Source organism: Manis pentadactyla, chromosome 8 (assembly GCF_030020395.1).
Source record: "Manis pentadactyla isolate mManPen7 chromosome 8, mManPen7.hap1, whole genome shotgun sequence".
Classification (NCBI taxonomy): Eukaryota; Metazoa; Chordata; class Mammalia; order Pholidota; family Manidae; genus Manis; species Manis pentadactyla.
In genome coordinates this window covers 120,019,411-120,037,728 of record NC_080026.1, presented here as the reverse complement: position 1 = coordinate 120,037,728, position 18,318 = coordinate 120,019,411, and positions in this window count along the sequence as shown.

The window sequence follows — 18,318 nt, the reverse complement described above, 5'->3', positions numbered from 1 at the left end:
TTTTTTTCCATGCAGTGAGATTTCAGCTCTGTCAGGACTTTTTCTGCACATTTGGGAAATGTCTGTAAGCATAAATCTGGGTTATTTAATATGCATCCTTTCTTTCAAGGATCACTGCCCCACCTGTCCATTGCCTAATGTCTTAAAACAATCGATATATGACCTTGGCCAAATTCTGTAATTGCTTAGAATGTGAGGCTGAATCTGATACTAACTCTATCATAATAAGAATTGTAAGTCACACAATTTACTAGTAAAATATTTGTGTATTTTTCTCAATCCCTTCTAGGACTTTGAGCTCAGTGAGAACATCTCCAATATCTATCTTGGTTCTTAGTTTATACAAATATTTTATATACATTTGACTAAAGATGAACAATTGAATGAATGAATGATGAGTTTATTAAATAGAAGGGAAAAAGCCATTATTGACTCATCTGATATGATTACTAGGAATCATTAATGGTCCTCTGAAACTTGAAATGTCTCCCACATAGAGTATCATGAATTTGAAAAGCTCTCTGGGTCAGAAATCCAGAGAGATATAATTTCAAATCCTCATTCTACTACTGGATACTCTGTGATCTTGCTAAAATTACTTAATCTCCCTGAGTTCCAGTTTCAAATCTAGAAAATGAGATTTGAAACTGACCTGTGATAAGGTTTATGTAGAAAGTAGCCACTTAGAATGCCCACTTCTAATGTAGAAGCTTAATAGCTCACTTGTTTCTTTATCTCAGTGGCTACAAATAACCATAGGGTAATAGAATCCTCTGGACATATTTTTAAAGCATTTTGTATAGAATGCAGACAGAGCATATACTGTGTGGTCTGGGCATTCGTGTTTTCTCCAAGTTCCCAGATTATTCTAACAGCTAAAGTGGTGAATTAGTGCCAGAGAAGGTACTGTGGGGCTGACTGCCAGTGGAAATGTACAGAGCTTGAACAAGTATATTCAGTATCTTAACAGAGCTATAGTTCAAGAAAATAAACTGCTATCTTTCATACTATAATCCAGATATTTTAGTATATGTGGCTAATATTAACAGATGTTATTAAATATCAGTGAGTTTTGAGGGGAAAGGAAAGATACTTAAATGTGAGATTTGGTCATTTGGAGAAAGTTTTCTATGTAAGGAGTTAAAAGGAAACTGTGGGTGTCTACACAAGCCTCTTGTGCTTGAGGGAACACTTAGAATTAGCTCTAGTTCAAGGGCATTAATGGGAAAAGGAACAGGCAAAATGCCTACCGTTGAGGAGAAGGCAGAGTGGGAGACAGAATTCCCAGATGAAAAGGTAAGTAAAGATGAAGTAGGAACCTGAGTTGAGCAAGAGCTGTGAGAAGAGATCCGTAAATACTTAATCAATTTGCAGCTTTCAAAACAGCCTTTTATGGAGTGATGTGAGCGTAGTTCACAGGAATGACAGCCTGTTTACATTTTCAGGGTTAGAACCAACCATCAGGCATTGCTAGTTATCTGAAAGGGAAGGAAGATGTTCTGAATCATGGGACTAACATTAGCATCATAGAGGCTTGGAACAAGGAATAAGTGTTATATGTAAGGATGAAGTGGAGGCTTCTCAAGAGGAGTGTTATTGTGACCCCTGAGTTGATGAATTAGAGGAGGCAGTGCTCTGTAACACAGCTGTAGAACATCTCTTTGGGGAGAATGAAGAAAGAGTATTTCCTAATTGTTCATATTAGGCAGGCTTTCTCTTATTCAGAGGTCAAAACACTGACTTACAGACCTGTAGGCCAGGCAAGCTGAGACCCCAAAGCTGTCTCAGGAAGGTCAGAGCTGATGTCAGTGTGACATGGAATGTCCACCAAGCTGTCATGATGTCTAGGGTTTTCACTTTCATAAATTAGAGGGGATAGAACAGATGTGTTTCTGATAGCTCCACAACAATTTAAAAATAAGAATGTCATTAGATTTGGTCCAAGATAGTGGACAACTGAACAATTCCAGAAATAATAGTATGATTTCCAATTTCAATTCCCTATTTATCTCTGTGTAATCTTTAAATAACTTTTTCCTTACACTTCCTCCTTGTATTCATCTTATCTTTCCTATTGTTCTCTGGTCGTTTTTTTCTTCAATCGCCTGCCTGCTCTTTTCCCTTATTGTGCAAAAATAGAGGTTTAATAGCTCAAGGTTTCTTCAGTTGGTCCAAAGACTTCTGGATACCCGTCAATTCCAAATCTTCCTGCTAAATATCTGGACACAGGTGCAGAACTAATCTGCATGCCTTATTTGCATTTTGTGTGGAGGTAAAGACACCGAAAGTGAAATGGGAAGACCCTGAAGGTCACTTTTCTTCACTATAAGTCTCCTCCTGACATTCAATTCCTATGTGAATGTTGACAAGAAAAATCACATATATGATGAAGAGAAACACCTCCAGCTGCTCTGATAATATTAATTTCTCACAGCAGCAATCAACATTTAGTAACTACTGTGTATGGAGACTAACACATCTGTCATAGTATGGCAATGAGCATTTATTTTGATCATTAACAATTCTTAAGCCACTCATCATAGTAGCTTTAATATATTTGGCTCCTTTGAGTCAAGGTACCCAGAGGTAATATGTCACTCCCCACAACTTCATTGCTATTATCTTTGTCAATACAAATTTATTATCAAGCTTAGAAATGAAATATTGTCTAAGGTTGTTTATTGTGTTAAAGATTACTAAATTAGGAAAGGATAATTGCCTGTGGCAGGTTGCCTTTCAGGACGCTGAAATTCTATTTGCTGAGGAGATTGTTTTTTATTATTTCAAATGGCGAAATATTTAGCCATTCAACATTTAATGCATAGCAGATGGTGCTCAAATTTTTCTGGTAGAAGTTTATTGTTTTTTAAAATTACATGCAAGTAAAGCCAACTAGAATTTTTTTTTTAGCATATAATTAACACATATTTCCTCAAACACATGAACCTTTGTATTCTGACTGACTGACTTGGCAAGAAAAATAGTTTCAAATAACAATATATAGTTTGACCACTGTGATCCTCTACAGAAAGTATATCTCACTGTTTACAAGCTAACCATTGCTTTATCAGGGAAACATGAATGAACCTATGCCTAAAGTAAAACCAATGTACATTATCATGGACGCCCAATTCAATATATAAAGAATGATGTAGAAAGAGATAGGGAGACATTTTCTCATTTTTTAAAAAAATATTGACCTAAAAGTTTATATTTGAAGGGCACTATCAGTTTCACTTGCATGAATTCTATTTTCTGATCAGTTTAAACTTCTTTTCCTCACATTCTTCGTTTGCTCATTTGGCAGACAGACAGCACTATATGTCATATTTGTAAGTTCCTTGGAAATTGGCTGCTTGAGAAGCCTAATTCTATTGACTGTAAAATTCATCCAGAGTGGCCCAATGTCATGCAGCTAATGGAAGGCAGAATGAAAATTAGAATTAAATTTCAGTCTACTAGTTCTGTCTACTATTAATTATTGATAAAGGAGTTCAGGCATAGGGTAGTTGATCCATCACTTATCTATATTAAAAATATTAAGGACCTTCTATAGCATCTGGGACCATCTATGGCATCAGGCATCTGGGATGCAGGAATTTATAATATAAAGTGTACAACACTAAAATCTGGCAAGATTTGCTAGGATCATGAGGAGTATTAGTAGGATCACTTTTGCTACAGTTTGGAGAATGTACTAAAGGAACAAGAGCAGAGTCAGAGAAATAAGAGATCATAGAGGAGTAAACATGAAAAGCAAACAGTTTCACTAGACAGATTTTGATAAAGAGATTGATAGGCAAGTAGCTTATTGGAAAACTTGGGTGAGGGAAGCTGCCTGGGCTAGAGCGAGAAATTGAACTGCGACACTCCTCAGAGGTCTCAACTTGTCCTAAAGGGAATTCTAAAGTTGAAAGTTGCCAAATTTTGACCACCAAGCACAAGTTGAGGCCAAAGTGTCGGGCTTTTGCATGTTGACCAATCACAGGCTATAGGCTGTGCCCGGGGAGGAGCTTAACACTGGGTGATGCTGCAGCCCTGAGCTGCGGGCAGCTGGTAGAGAGACTCACAGGGGAGCCAGCACCAGGCAACACTTCTGCAGGATAAAGGAATAAAGAGTCATTTCTGAAGGACAGACTTGGACGGTGGCCCAAGATATCCACTCAAGTGGGGATGGAGAGAGGTAGGGAAGATATTTACAGGCCAAAATCTGATATTTTCTGGATGTGCAAAATGAATGGGGAGGAGAAGTCAGGATGACTTCTCATTTTTCTGACTTAAACCACTTCAGTGACGGCATTCATATTCACTGTGGAGGGAATATAATGACCGCACTGGTGCTGCTGCACTCAAAAAGGGAGATACTTGAGCTTTCAGATGAAGAAGTAAGTCTAGAGGGAGACACAGAACATGGAATCATCAGAATATAAATAGTCACAGAAGCCAGATGAGTGTAGGTGAATCAAGGGAGTGTACAGAGAGGGGGAAAAACGGTTAGAGTAAAATTCTGAGAGCACCAATAAATTCCTTTATAAAAGAATGAGAAGCAGGCATAAAACTAAGAAGATATTTCAAGAAAGTGAAAATGTCCATATTAAATGTTTACCAAGTTTAAGATGAGGATTGATAAATGTCAATTGGAATTGCACAATAGGGATATTACTTGTGACCATAGGGTGGAATGATGGGATGAGAAAAATTAACAAAAAATGATTAATAGTGACCACTAGTATATGCCACTGCCTTAAATGTTTTCTCTGAAAAGGAAAGTGAGAAACAATGGAGGGGCTTGAGGAAAATATAAGGCCCAGGGAGATTACATATTTTAAAAATACTTTAAGGAATATTTGAAGATGTAAGAAGAGTGCAGTCTAATCAAGGATGCAAAGTTTCCAAATAGCAGGCTGGAGTGGAATGCAATACACAACAGAATGGGGAGGCTTAGGAGAAAAAGAGACATTTTTCATTTTAACAGAAGAGAAAATGGAGACAACATGTGCCAATGGAGGTCAATTTATAGTTAATAAATTGGTGAAAGTAATGGATCATAGAATCTAAGGCCACGATAGAAGCTAGATGAGGCTGATAGGGAGAAAATAAGAGCTGAGCATTTAAATAAAAAGATTCAAAGTCTCTCGCTAATGCAGTTTTTTTGCCCCTTAACCTTATCTGTGGTTACTGTATTTCTTCTAAACTAACCTTTCACTGTCAAAGATGCTGAATTTTACCTACTGGCTTTGGAAAACTATCTAAATCTATGACCACCAAGTACAAGATAATAAACCAGTATTGGGGGCAGTGCACATGTGCTCATTTGCATCTCCCTTCAACCCCTTTCCTACACTCACTTGGGTACAGTTTAAGATGCCCAGCCATAGCCCTGCACATCAGTAACATCTGATTAAATCCCCTTGCCTCCCATTAGGTTGGTATAAAAGTCAAAGAAATCATTACTAATACAAGCCTCATAGACTATACCTGTCATCATTTTCTTCTACATGATTTTCTATGCCTCAGAGATCTGAAGGAAGGTGTTCAATTTACTAGTTATATGATGTTGTATATAAGGCACTTAGACTTTGAGTTTCAGACTCCTTATCTTTAAAGTTAGGACAATAATGTATTTTCATATAGGGCTAATTTTAGAATCAGATTAAGATATACATAGGAAAATACCAGTAGTACACTTTTGGTTATAATAAAGTCCATCCAAACTACCTTAACCAAAAGGGAGGAATTATAATGGTATTAAGGCACCATCTCAGGTAGTTTAAGGATGGACAGACTGCAAAACTTCAGGAGTAAATAGAACCAGGGATCAAATATACATCAGCTGTGCATTCTTCACATCACTTGTCTATGGCCCCCTTCTTTATTTTTTTTTTCATTCTAGTAATGTTTTATGCACCATTCCCATATGGTAGAAAGGAGCAGGAAAGAGCTCCATTACCTTTGCTTTTTTTTATTCTTCAGTAGTTAGAGATAAACCAGCTCCACATCCTTTCAGTACCAAATACATTACTGACAGGAAGGGGCAGCAGAGTTGGGGTAGGGGCCCCTCTGTGATCAAAGCTCATATGGTTCAAAAAGGCTCCTTCCATGAAAGTTCCCCATAAGGAATATAGTTAATAATACTTTAATATCTTTGTATGCTGGCAGATGGTAACTACACTTATTGTGGTAAACATTTAGTAACATATACAATTGTCATACCTTAAAACAATACAGTATTGAATATCAACTATACTTCAACTAAAAATAAATAAATGGCTAAGTCCTTACTGATAACCATAAAGATAGTGATGGGTGAGGTGAAATAGGTAATGAATGACAGCCATTTTCTACAAAATTAGGTCTGAAAATACAAGTCAAATGTCTAACATATGAACTCTGAAGGGCATATAGTTCCTGGCATCACTGGGTCACTGATTTACTAACCTGCTTCCAGCTGCTTCTCTAATACAAGGAGAATGCATTATGCAAAGATAATAATGGTTTTTACCAGGGCAAAATTTACAAAACGTTTCTGCATCCATGATCCCAATTCAATCCATTTCCCAAACATTCCAAATCCTTTCCTACCTCATGAATTCTAATGTGCCCTGATATAACTGGCCTTAGCATGTCTTTTACTCCCACTTGATTAAAGTTTCTCTTCAAATATCATCTCTTTAAGTTCTACCATATCATTTTTCTTAAAGAACGTCCTTTATATTCCTTACCTTACTTACTTTTCTTCTCTTTTTTTAATTATAGATCACCCCCATTGGAATTGGAGAGTGACACGCTTGGTTTTCTTAGTTCTTAGTCTTTTCTTATCACCTAGGAAGGTGGCTGATATGTAAAGGAAGCTGACAATTTTTATTAAGTGTGAAATTAGTAAGCAAGTAAATCTGAGTTTCAAAGAAATGTGATAAATTTCAATGGGGATTTCATTTTACAAATTAAGTACCCAAGGCTCAGAGAGTTTCTGTGGCAGGAAGCATCGCATAAATAAGTTTTACTGTGAGGACTGACATAGAATAAAATAATAATATGCATTGCTTTACATTTATACACTAATTTTCACAACTGTATTACTGATGCACTGTGAGAAATCTGGAAAGAAACAATAAGGCAGAGTGTTTAGAATAGTGTCTTTATAGTTGAAAAAACTTGGGTTTAAATGCTGTCTCCACCAGTCTCGTGACTGTATATTAGTTACCTAATTTATGAGTCTCACTATCCTCACACATAAAATGAGAATTCAAAAATTCACCTTACAAAGTTTTTATAAGCATGCGCTAATGGATTCCAAGCCATTAGCTTTGAGTGAGGACCATGGCAGAGTCAGTAAGTAAATCAGAGTTAACTATTATCGTTACTCTCTCATACAAGTGAGAGAAGCCGTATCATTTTCTTACTCAAAAACTACAGACCCTGGGGAAACTGGAAGCCAAAATTTAGTAGCAGAGGCCTAGCATTTGGGTGGCACAGAGGCCAGACATCACTCTTTCCAAAAGTGAGAGAAAATTTCAAAAGCTCCCTTTCCAGGAAAAAAAAGAAGATAATGTAAACACGCATCCATATGAAGCCACCTACTGCATTGGCTGCAATTTGAGATGGGGCCATGGTAGTCTCTGGAAGGATTCTGTACAAATTAGGATGAGACATTCCCTCTTGGAACGAAAATGTGTTCCCACTGGGAAGAGGACATCTTGGGGAAAGTATCTGGGAAGAAAGATAGTTTGGACAAAGAATATGATAAATAGAAATTTACAGTGTAGCTCCTTCTAATCTCTGCTTTCCCCCCCAAGCCCCGAGCCCAACTATCCCAGCTCCCTACCAACATGATAGTAGCTATGCAGATGAGGAAGCAAGATTCTAGATATTCTCCCTAGTATATCCATTCTGGAGATGCCTAAGAAGTATAATCATAGTTTTCCTCTTGAATCAGAATTTATAGAAATGGTTAGTGTGAAGAGTGTTGAAACATGGGATAAAACAAAGCTGATTCACTATGAGAGAGTCAAGGCTTGAGGCTTATGATAAAATGGGCAAGAATTGCCCCACCCAATCAGAGAAAAATCTAAGTGGAGAAATGGGAAAGGAAACTGTAAGAAAGGAAGAGCCAGACTTAGAAGAAAATATAATTCAAGAAATGGGGCATTTCTCCAAGTGCTTATATAAGCATAACTACAAATTAATGAGACTTAATTATCTTCTGAAAAATAAGAGACTTTCCTCTCTCTCCTTTGTCTTAACAGAGTATTTACTTGAGAAGATATATAAGTTCCTTCTGTCTTTGAATGAATGTGAATTTTTTTTTAAAGCTAAATAAGCTTCTTGCCAGTTTTAAGACCAACGATCTTAAGGATATGGACCCATCTCTGAAATGTAATCATCAAGGAACACAGCAACCCCTTTCCTCAATTTCTGTAGGAGGGTAAGGATCTAAATTCAACAAATGCTTTTACCCTGTGTTACAAAACTACATCCTATCACAAATATGAGAAGTTTATTTTTTCTTGGGATAAAGTCAGTTAGCAAGTGCAGATGGCCACCTCAATTGCCAGGTGAACTACATGTGACAAATGGTGCCATCAGTTCCTTTTACTTGAGGACTAACTACTTTTTATCTTGAGACCACATTATGTAATAGATCTTGCCTGCTTGGCTAACCGAAAAGGTAAGGTCTGCTCTGTCTTGGAAGCCTCTTACAGTATTGCCTGTGAAGCACATCATATTCTTGTTTGATGCTTATTCAGTAACAGAATAGTTTCTTTCTTTTCTTTGTGAAGAGGTTTTCTGGACTAGGAAGAGATTTTATTTCAAAGTAGATCTCAACACTCAACCACTATAGAACAACTAAGAAAGAACTTCAATTTAATGAAAAGAGAGCTTACAAAGGATCTGATAACAGAAGTAGATGAATGAAAACAGTACAAACATATGGCTGCAAATTTAGTACAAAGGCAGAATTGATTAGTGAATTGGAAAAAGAGACCAAAACAGTTACAACTAAAAAACTGAATATTATAGAGGAAGTCAAAATATAAGCACAAACACAGATAAATAGATTATAAAATAAGAGAGGGATAATTTTAAAGATACTTTCAGGTAAGAAAACTTGGTGTCTATGATAAAACAGCTCACGTTACAAATTTTTTAATGTAATATTTTCCTAAAATTAATTTTTAAAAATTAATATATTTAAAATATTGAATATTGAAGGGATGCACAGTATACCATAAAAACTTGACATTATAGCCTTTAGTCCTAACTCACATATCAACTAAGCTACTGAACTGCAAGAATAATAACTTTTTATTATGCAGGCAGAAAAGGCAGATTTCTACAGACATTCTTTAGTAACCCTGGGCTCAGACTTTTGTACATCAAAAGTCATGCCCCCAAATGAAGGATTAGTATTACAATGTTCAAAAGAAAGTGTGGACAAAAGCATCATGGCTACCCAATAGGCTCAAATATGAATTTCCTTGGTGAGTAAAATACCAGTAAGCTCAGTGTGGGAAAAAAAAATTGCAACATTTCTCATCCATGGTCTGGCAGTCTAAAGAATTCAGGAATGGGGAAGCTGATGCTACAAAGGAAAATAATGGTAAGAAGTGAATCCATTCAAACTTAGATTCTGTATTAAACTGAATTTATTATAAAACAAAATCTTAAAAAATCCTTAGGGTAAAAATATTAGTATAATTAGCAAAAATCAGGAACTAGAGGGAAGGGATTTGTAAGAGCTAATGTGAAAACCATGCTCTTTTCATCTTTCATAGCAGGAAACTAATGAATATTATCTTAAAACCTGGGGTTAAAGAAACATAATGACTCCATCCTCTTTTTTAAACAACTTTTTCTTAACCTTAAACGATTAGATTAGGAAACAAATCTTGTGAGGAGAAAACATTTATTTTAAATTCAGCAATTGCTCCAGTTTGTTCCATTTATAACTTAAGTGAACTTGCATTTAATAATAAAATACATTTTATTACCTTCTGCAAAATTTCACCTCATTAACATTTAATGTGTATTTATCTGTACACACTTTTAGAGAATTATCTAAAATCATGCTCACCTACTGTAAAGATTGTTTGTAATTTTCAATATTCTTCATTGTTTGAAATCTTTATAATGAGCATCTACTTTTAACAAAAAAAAGCAGGAATGAATAGATAAGACATTGGATAATTCTCAGAGTTGACATATTATTATTTTCTTTTAATTACTTTTATATACTACAATGATCCAATTCCCCTTTAATTATACCTTTAACCACTCACAATTCTGGAACCTTGTCAGAGATACTCATTATTATCAATTTGATGTTCATCTTTCCAAGTGCACTCCTATACATAATAAATGCATGTATACATGTGTGTGTATACAGTTCTACTTAAGAGTTTACTAAATGGTTTCAGATAGCTCATATTCTATAAATTACACTTTTTACTTAATGGTAAGTTTCAGAAATATTTTCATATCATTATATAGTTCTATTTCATGTTTTTTAATAGCTGTGTATTATTCTATAATGTTGATATGTCATAATTTATCTACCTATTTCTTTACTTTTGGTAATTTCAGTTATTTCCTATTCTTTCATATGAAAAGAAATGCAATAATGAGTATAAGTATAAATGTTTTCTTGGGCAAAGTTTTATTTTAAAAGTGTGACAAGCTATCAGTTCCAAGCCCCTCTAGTGGGGATGCTATGGGGACACCGAGAATCATTATCTGTAATAACTAATTTGATGAAAGTGACATCACCAAGACGGCAACCTATGTTGATTGTTCCTGATTTCACTCCCCAACCTAAGAAAAAACAAACAAGTATTCAAGATCAAGATGCTACTGAGAGAATCCTAGAATGCAGGGTAAGGCTGAAACACCCTCACTCCACACAGAGAGCAAGACATTGCATTAGAAGGATGAGAGAAGTGGCTACACATTACCCACAGTGCCCTCCCCTAGGCCAGCACAGCACCACATAGAGAGGTTACCTGAGCCTCCAGTTACCCCCATGGACAAAGAGAACCCATGAGGGACAATCAGACCCCACAGCATTATGGGTCAATTTGTGGTGCCTCTACTCTAATCTTACCCACCAGAACTGCAAGGGAATGTGTGGGCTCAACCACTGGGAATCCATGATGAAGAAGGTGGGAGAGGCTTGCTGCAACGAGCGCATGGATCTTGGCAGATGAGTTTGTACCTGCAGTGTCCAAGTAGTAATCCCAAGGGGTGGCTCTACTCAGAACCAAGCTGGTGGGTCACTCTGACCAGGGAACTCAATAGGGAGCAGATATGCCTAGTTCATGTCTCAAAATGAGGAGTTTTCCCAGCCCTGGAGCCCAGTTTGCCCAACTCAGGCACAGAGCTGAGTCACAGCCCCACCCTTGTCTTCAGGGCTGTCTGGCCACAAGGACTGGTGAGAACACCTGGAAGCTGTGCAGCTCAGCAGCACTCTAAGAGGCCAGGCAGAGCTGAGACACTGCAGAGCAAAGCCAGTGGACCTGCTTGGCCATGGAACTTTGTTGTCTTAACTCCTCAGGCCAGTGCAGGTCTAAAGGGCTCTACTGGCTTTTCAGTTGCTTCTCCCACTGTACCTGGGCAGGGAAACTAACTCGTAACCACTCATTACTAAATTCATCCTCCAGCCTGCCTGATCAGGGTACCTAACAAGAGCATATGGGAAGCTGCATAATCCATTCAACAGCCCTGTTTACAGTGACACTTGAATAGAGAGCACAGCCCATGGCCTTCCCCCAGCAGCAGAGCAAAACTGGTGGCCTCGCTTGACTAGGGAATTCAGTGCAAGACCTTGTCTGAATTTGCTCAGCAATCAGTGAGTTATACAGGCCCTTGTTCCTGTCCTGATATCCCGCCAGGATAGAAAAGCTAATTCATAGCCCTTTCTACTACTGAATATAGTACCCAACCCCAACTATTTAGTAAACTAGACCAGGCAATCCAGGCAACTGCAGAGCACATCCTACAGCTTCACTTAGGTAGGAAACTAAACCAGCATTCTTATCCAACTATTCTGAGCCAATGGCACAACCCCCATGCCTGAACTCAGAGCTTGAACAGTTGCCTCACCCAAAAATAGACCACAATAACAGCAAGGTACAGTATTAGCAGACAACCCCAGAAACCCAAACTGAGCTGATTGGCAAAGATCTGTCTCTGTCAAAACAAACCTGTAAAGTCTGGAAGAGGAAACCAATTACTCAAGTGTACATATACTAACATAAGAAAGCAAAGATCATGAAAAACCAGGTAAATATGATAAAGCAAAGGAAACAAAACTCTAGTAACAATGAAATAGAGATCTATGAACTGTCAAAGAATTCAGAATAATTCTGTTAAACAAGTTTAGTGAACTACCAGAATACACAGATAACTAAATGAAATTAGGAAAACAATACAAGAACAAAACAAGTTTGGCAAAGCAATAGAAACCATAAAAAATGTACTAAAGCTAAAAATACAATAACTTTACTGAAGAATTCAAAAGAGAATTAAAAAATTCAGCAACCTAGACAACAGGACTTAAGAGAGTATCCAGTTAGAGATGCAATAAGAAAAAAAAGAATGAAAAAGAAGAGTGAATAAAGCCTACAAGGCCTATAGGACACAATGTAAAAACAAAAAAAGTTGTATTATGAAAATTTCAAAAGGAGAGGAGAATGGAACAGAAAGTATATTTTAAGCAATGATGGCTGAAAGATTCCTGAATCATGGAAGAGAAATGCACATCCAAATCCATGAGGCCCAAAAGACCTCAAGACATCAAATAGATTGAACCCAAATAGGGCTACACCAAGACACATCATAATTAAATTGCCAAATGTCAAAGACAAAGCATTGTAAAAGCAGCAAAAGAGACAAGTTACATAAAAGGGAACCCCAATAAAACTAGCAGCAGATTTCTCAGTAGAAACATCTCAGGCCAGGAGAGAATAAGATTATAAATATTCAAAATACTAAAAGTTAAAAAAAAAAACAGCCAACCAACAAACAACCAGAACAGAAAAAAGCTGAGGGAGTTCAGTACCACTAGACCTGCCTTACAACAAATGCTAATGGGAGTTATTCAAATCAAAGTGAAAGGGTGCTTATTATCATGACAAAAATATAAAATAGTATAAAACTGGTAATGGTAAACACACAAAGTTAGATTCTTTTATTTGCTAGCAGCAGTGCATAATTACAACTCTACTTTAAAAGTTAAAAAATGAACATAGCAAAAATAACAATAACGATAATAACTTATTATTAGTCATACAATATAAAAAAACATGTAAATGATAACAGCAATAAACTAAAATGTGAATGGGAGAAGTAAAATTGTAAAGTTTAGGAATTCTATTGAACTTAAGTTGTTCTCATCTTACAATATGGTGTTATAATTAAGATATTCTACGTAAGCCTCACAGTAACCACAAGGGAAAAGCCTGTAGCAATTACACAAAAGAACATGATAAAGAAGTTAAAGCATACGATCCCCAAAGAGATCAAAACAAGAGGAAAAAAATAACCAAAACAGCAGAATAAGAAAAAAAGGAATAATGTAGCTACAAAACAACCAAAAAAACATTAATAAAATGACAATAGTAAGTCTTTACCTATTAATAATTAATTTAAATATAAATGGTTTAAGTTATCCAATTAAAAGACATAGAATAGCTGAATGGGTTTTTTCTATCCCTTTCTCTCTCTCTTCTTCTTCTGGTGTCCCTATAATGCAACGATTGTTCTGTTTGGATTGGTCACACAGTTCTCTCAATATTCTTTCATTCTTAGAGATCCTTTTTTCTCTCTGTGCCTCAGCTTCTTTGAAGTATTCCTCTTCTCTAGTTTCTATTTCATTTATCATTTCCTCCACAATATCCATCCTGCTTTTAATACCCTCCATCGTGCTCTACAACAATTGGATCTCTGACCTGAATTCATTCCTGGGTTCTTGGATGTCTTTCCATACCTCCATTAGCATGTTGATGATTTTCATTTTGAACTCCCTTTCAAGAAGAGTCAAGAGGTCCATATCATTTAAATCTTTCTCATGAGTTATATTAACAATTTTATTCTGGACCAGGTTTCTTTGGTGTTTCATATTTGTATATGGCGCCCCCTAGTGTCCAGAAGCTCTATTCTGGAGCTGCTCAGCCCCTGAAGCAATGTTGGGGATCACAGGGAAGCGGTATTGGTGCCTGGGGGGAGGAAAGAGCTGTTCCCCGCTTCCTGGATGCTGTGCCTGTCTCCACTGCCTGAACCAGTGGGCCGAGCACACAGAAATAAGCTTTTGTCCCAGAGCAGCTGGATATGGATCCCTGCTTTCCACAAGCGGCGGGAATCCCAGTGTCCCCAGGAACGCCACCTGACCCAGCTTTCCAACCCTGTAATCAGAAGAGTATGATGAAAGCACCATGAAATGTAGGTTTGTGCTCCCAGCGCAGATCTCCAGAGCTAGGTATTCAGCAGTTGCAAGCCTTCCACTCCCTCCCCACTCTGTTTGTCTTCCTCCCACTGGTGAGCTGCGGTGGGGGAAGGGCTCAGTCCCGCAGAGCCACAGCTCTGGTACGTTACCCTGTTCGGTGAGGTCTGCTCTTTTCTCCAAGTGTGTGCAGTCTGGCGCTGTCCTCTTTCCTGTTGCTCTCACAGGATTAGTTGCGCCAACTATATTTTCTAATTGTATCCACTTTTAGGAGGAAGCCTCTGTTTCTCCTCTCATGCCACCATCTTTAATCCATCTCTAAATGGGTTTTTAAAAAAACAGTAATATTCTGGATTCAAAACTCACCTTAGCTTTAAAGACACAAATAGACTGAGTGAAGGGATGGCAAAAGCCATTTCAAGAGAATAGGAACAAGCTCAAAGCAGGGATAACTACACATTAGAAAAAATAGACTTTAAATTAAAAATGGTAAAAAAAGACAAAGAAGGTGATAAAATAGATGACATGATTACAAAGGAGGTGATGGCAAAGGGGTCAATCTAATCTTATAAAATCAAAAAGATTAAACTGGGGGGTGGAGCCAAGATGGCGGCATGAGTAGAGCAGTGGAAATCTCCTCCCAAAACCACATATATCTATGAAAATATAACAAAGACAACCCTTCCTAGAATAAAGACCAGAGGACACAGGACAACATCGAGACCACATCCAAACCTGCAAGAACCCAGTGCCTCATAAAGGGGGTAAGATACAAGCCCCGGACCCGCGAGACCCAAGTGCCCCTCCCCCCAGCTCCTGATAGGAGAAGAATAGGCAGAGAGGGAGGGAGACGGAGCCCAGGACTGTTGAAAACCCAGCCCGAGCCATCCGGACCAGAGCGAAGACACAGTGCATGCACGGGGCACTACATACTAGGGAAATAGGGCAGCAAGAACGGTGAGAGGGTACCGGAGGCCTGGCGCCAGAGGACATAAGAAAAGCAAGCGGCCATTTTTTTTTTTTCTGTTTTGTTTTGTTGAGAGCTTTTTAGAAGTCTTAAAGGGATAGGGACCCCAATACTAGGGAAACAGGTCAGCAAGACCGGTGAGCAGATGCCTGAGGCTGTCGCTGGAGAATAAAGAAAAATGAGTGGCCATTTTATATTTATTTATTTATTTACTTAAATTTAAAAAAAATTTTTTTTTTTTTTCTGGTCATTGTTTTGTTTTGGCGGGTGCTTTTTGGAAGTCTTAAAGGGGCAGGGCGGGACACTTAATCCAGAGGTAGGGAATCCGGGATCTCTGGGCAGCCTAACCACCTGGGCTGAAGAGAGAACGGAGGCCACTTATGGAGATAAATAGCCTCCCAGCCGCTCCCGCTCCAACGCGACTCCACCATTTTGGAGTAGCTGCCCGAGCCAGGCCACGCCCACAGCAACAGCGGAGATAAACTCCATAGCAGCCGGGCAGGAAGCAGAAGACCTGTCTGCGCACAGCTGCCCAGCACAAGCCACTAGAGGTCGCTGTTCTCCCAGGAGAGGAGGGCCACAAACCAACAAGAAGGGAAGTTCTTCCAGCCGTCACTCCTCCCAGCTCTGCAAACTATTCCGATCGCCATGAAAAGGCAAAAATACAGGCAGACAAAGATCACAGAGACAACACCAGAGAAGGAGACAGACCTAAACAGTCTTCCTGAAAAAGAATTCAAAATAAAAATCATAAACATGCTGACAGAGATGCAGAGAAATATGCAAGAGAAATGGGATGAAGTCTGGAGGGAGATCACAGAAGCCAGAAAGGAGATTAAAGAAATGAAACAAACTCTGGAAGGGTTTATAAGTAGAATGGACAGGATGCAAGAGGCCATTGATGGAATTGAAGCCAGAGAAAAGGAACGCATAGAAGCTGACATACAGAGAGAGATAAAAGGATCTACAGGAATGAAACGATATTGAGAGAACTGTGTGAACAATCCAAAAGGAACAATATCCATATTATAGGGGTACCAGAAGAAGAAGAGAGAGGAAAAGGGATGAAAAGTGTCTTGGAAGAAATAATTGCTGAAAACTTCCCCAAACTGGGGGAGGAAATAATCGAACAGACCACGGAAATACACAGAACCCCCAACAGAAAGGATGCAAGGAGGACAACACCAAGATACATAATAATTAAAATGGCAAAGATCAAGGACAAGGAAAGAGTTTTAAAGGCAGCTAGAGAGAAAAAGGTCACCTATAAAGGAAAACCCATCAGGCTAACATCAGACTTCTCAACAGAAACCCTATAGGCCAGAAGAGAATGGCATAATATATTTTATGCAATGAAACAGAAGGGCCTTGAACCAAGGATACTGTATCCAGCATGACTATCATTTAAATATGATGGTGGGATTAAACAATTCCCACACAAACAAAAGCTGAGGGAATTTTCTTCCCACAAATCACCTCTACAGGACATCTTACAGGGACTGCTCCAGATGGGAGCACTCCTAGAAAGAGCACAGAACAAAACACCCAACATATGAAGAATGGAGGAAGAAGAATAAGAAGGGAGAGAAGAAAAGAATCTCCAGACAGTGTATATAACAGCTCAATAAGAGAGCTAAGTTAGGCAGTAAGATACTAAAGAGGCTAACCTTGAACCTTTGGTAACCACGAATTTAAAGCCTGCAATGGCAATAAGTACATATCTTTCAATAGTCACCCTAAATGTTAATGGGTTGAATGCACCAATCAAAAGACACAGAGTAACAGAATGGATAAAAAAGCAAGACGCATCTATATGCTGCTTAGAAGAAACTCACCTCAAACCCAAAGACATGTACAGACTAAAAGTCAAGGGATGGAAAAACATATTTCAAGCAAACAACAGTGAGAAGAAAGCAGGGGTTGCAGTACTAATATCAGACAAAATAGACTTCAAAACAAAGAAAGTAACAAGAGATAAAGAAGGACACTACATAATGATAAAGGGCTCAGTCAAACAAGAGGATATAACCATTCTAAATATATATGCACCCAACACAGGAGCACCAGCATATGTGAAACAAATACTAACAGAACTAAAGGGGGATATAGACTGCAATGCATTCATTCTAGGAGACTTCAACACACCACTCACCTCAAAGGATAGATCCATTGGGCAGAAAATAAGTAAGGACACGGAAGCACTGAACAACACAGTAGAGCAGATGTACCTAATAGACATCTACAGAACTCTACATCCAAAAGCAGCGGGATATACATTCTTCTCAAGTGCACGTGGAACATTCTCCAGAATAGACCACATACTAGGCCACAAAAAGAGCCTCAGAAAACTCCAAAAGATTGAAATCCTACCAACCAACTTTTCAGACCACAAAGGCATAAAACTAGAAATAAACTGTATAAAGAAAGCAAAGAGGCTCACAAACACATGGAGGCTTAACAACACGCTCCTAAATAATCAATGGATCAATGACCAAATCAAAATGGAGATCCAGCAATATATGGAAACAAATGACAACAACAACACTAAGCCCCAACTTCTGTGGGACACAGCAAAAGCAGTCTTAAGAGGAAAGTATATAGCAATCCAAGCATATTTTAAAAAGGGAGAACAATCCCAAATGAATGATCTAATGTCACAATTATCGAAATTGGAAAAAGAAGTACAAATGAGGCCTAAGGTCAGCAGAAGGAGGGACATAATGAAGATCAGAGAAGAAATAAATAAAATTGAGAAGAATAAAACAATAGCAAAATTCAATGAAACCAAGAGCTGGTTCTGCGAGAAAATAAGCACAATAGATAAGCCTCTAGTCAGACTTATTAAGAGGAAAAGAGACTCAACACAAATCAATAGTATCAGAAACGAGAAAGGAAAAATCACGACGGACCCCAC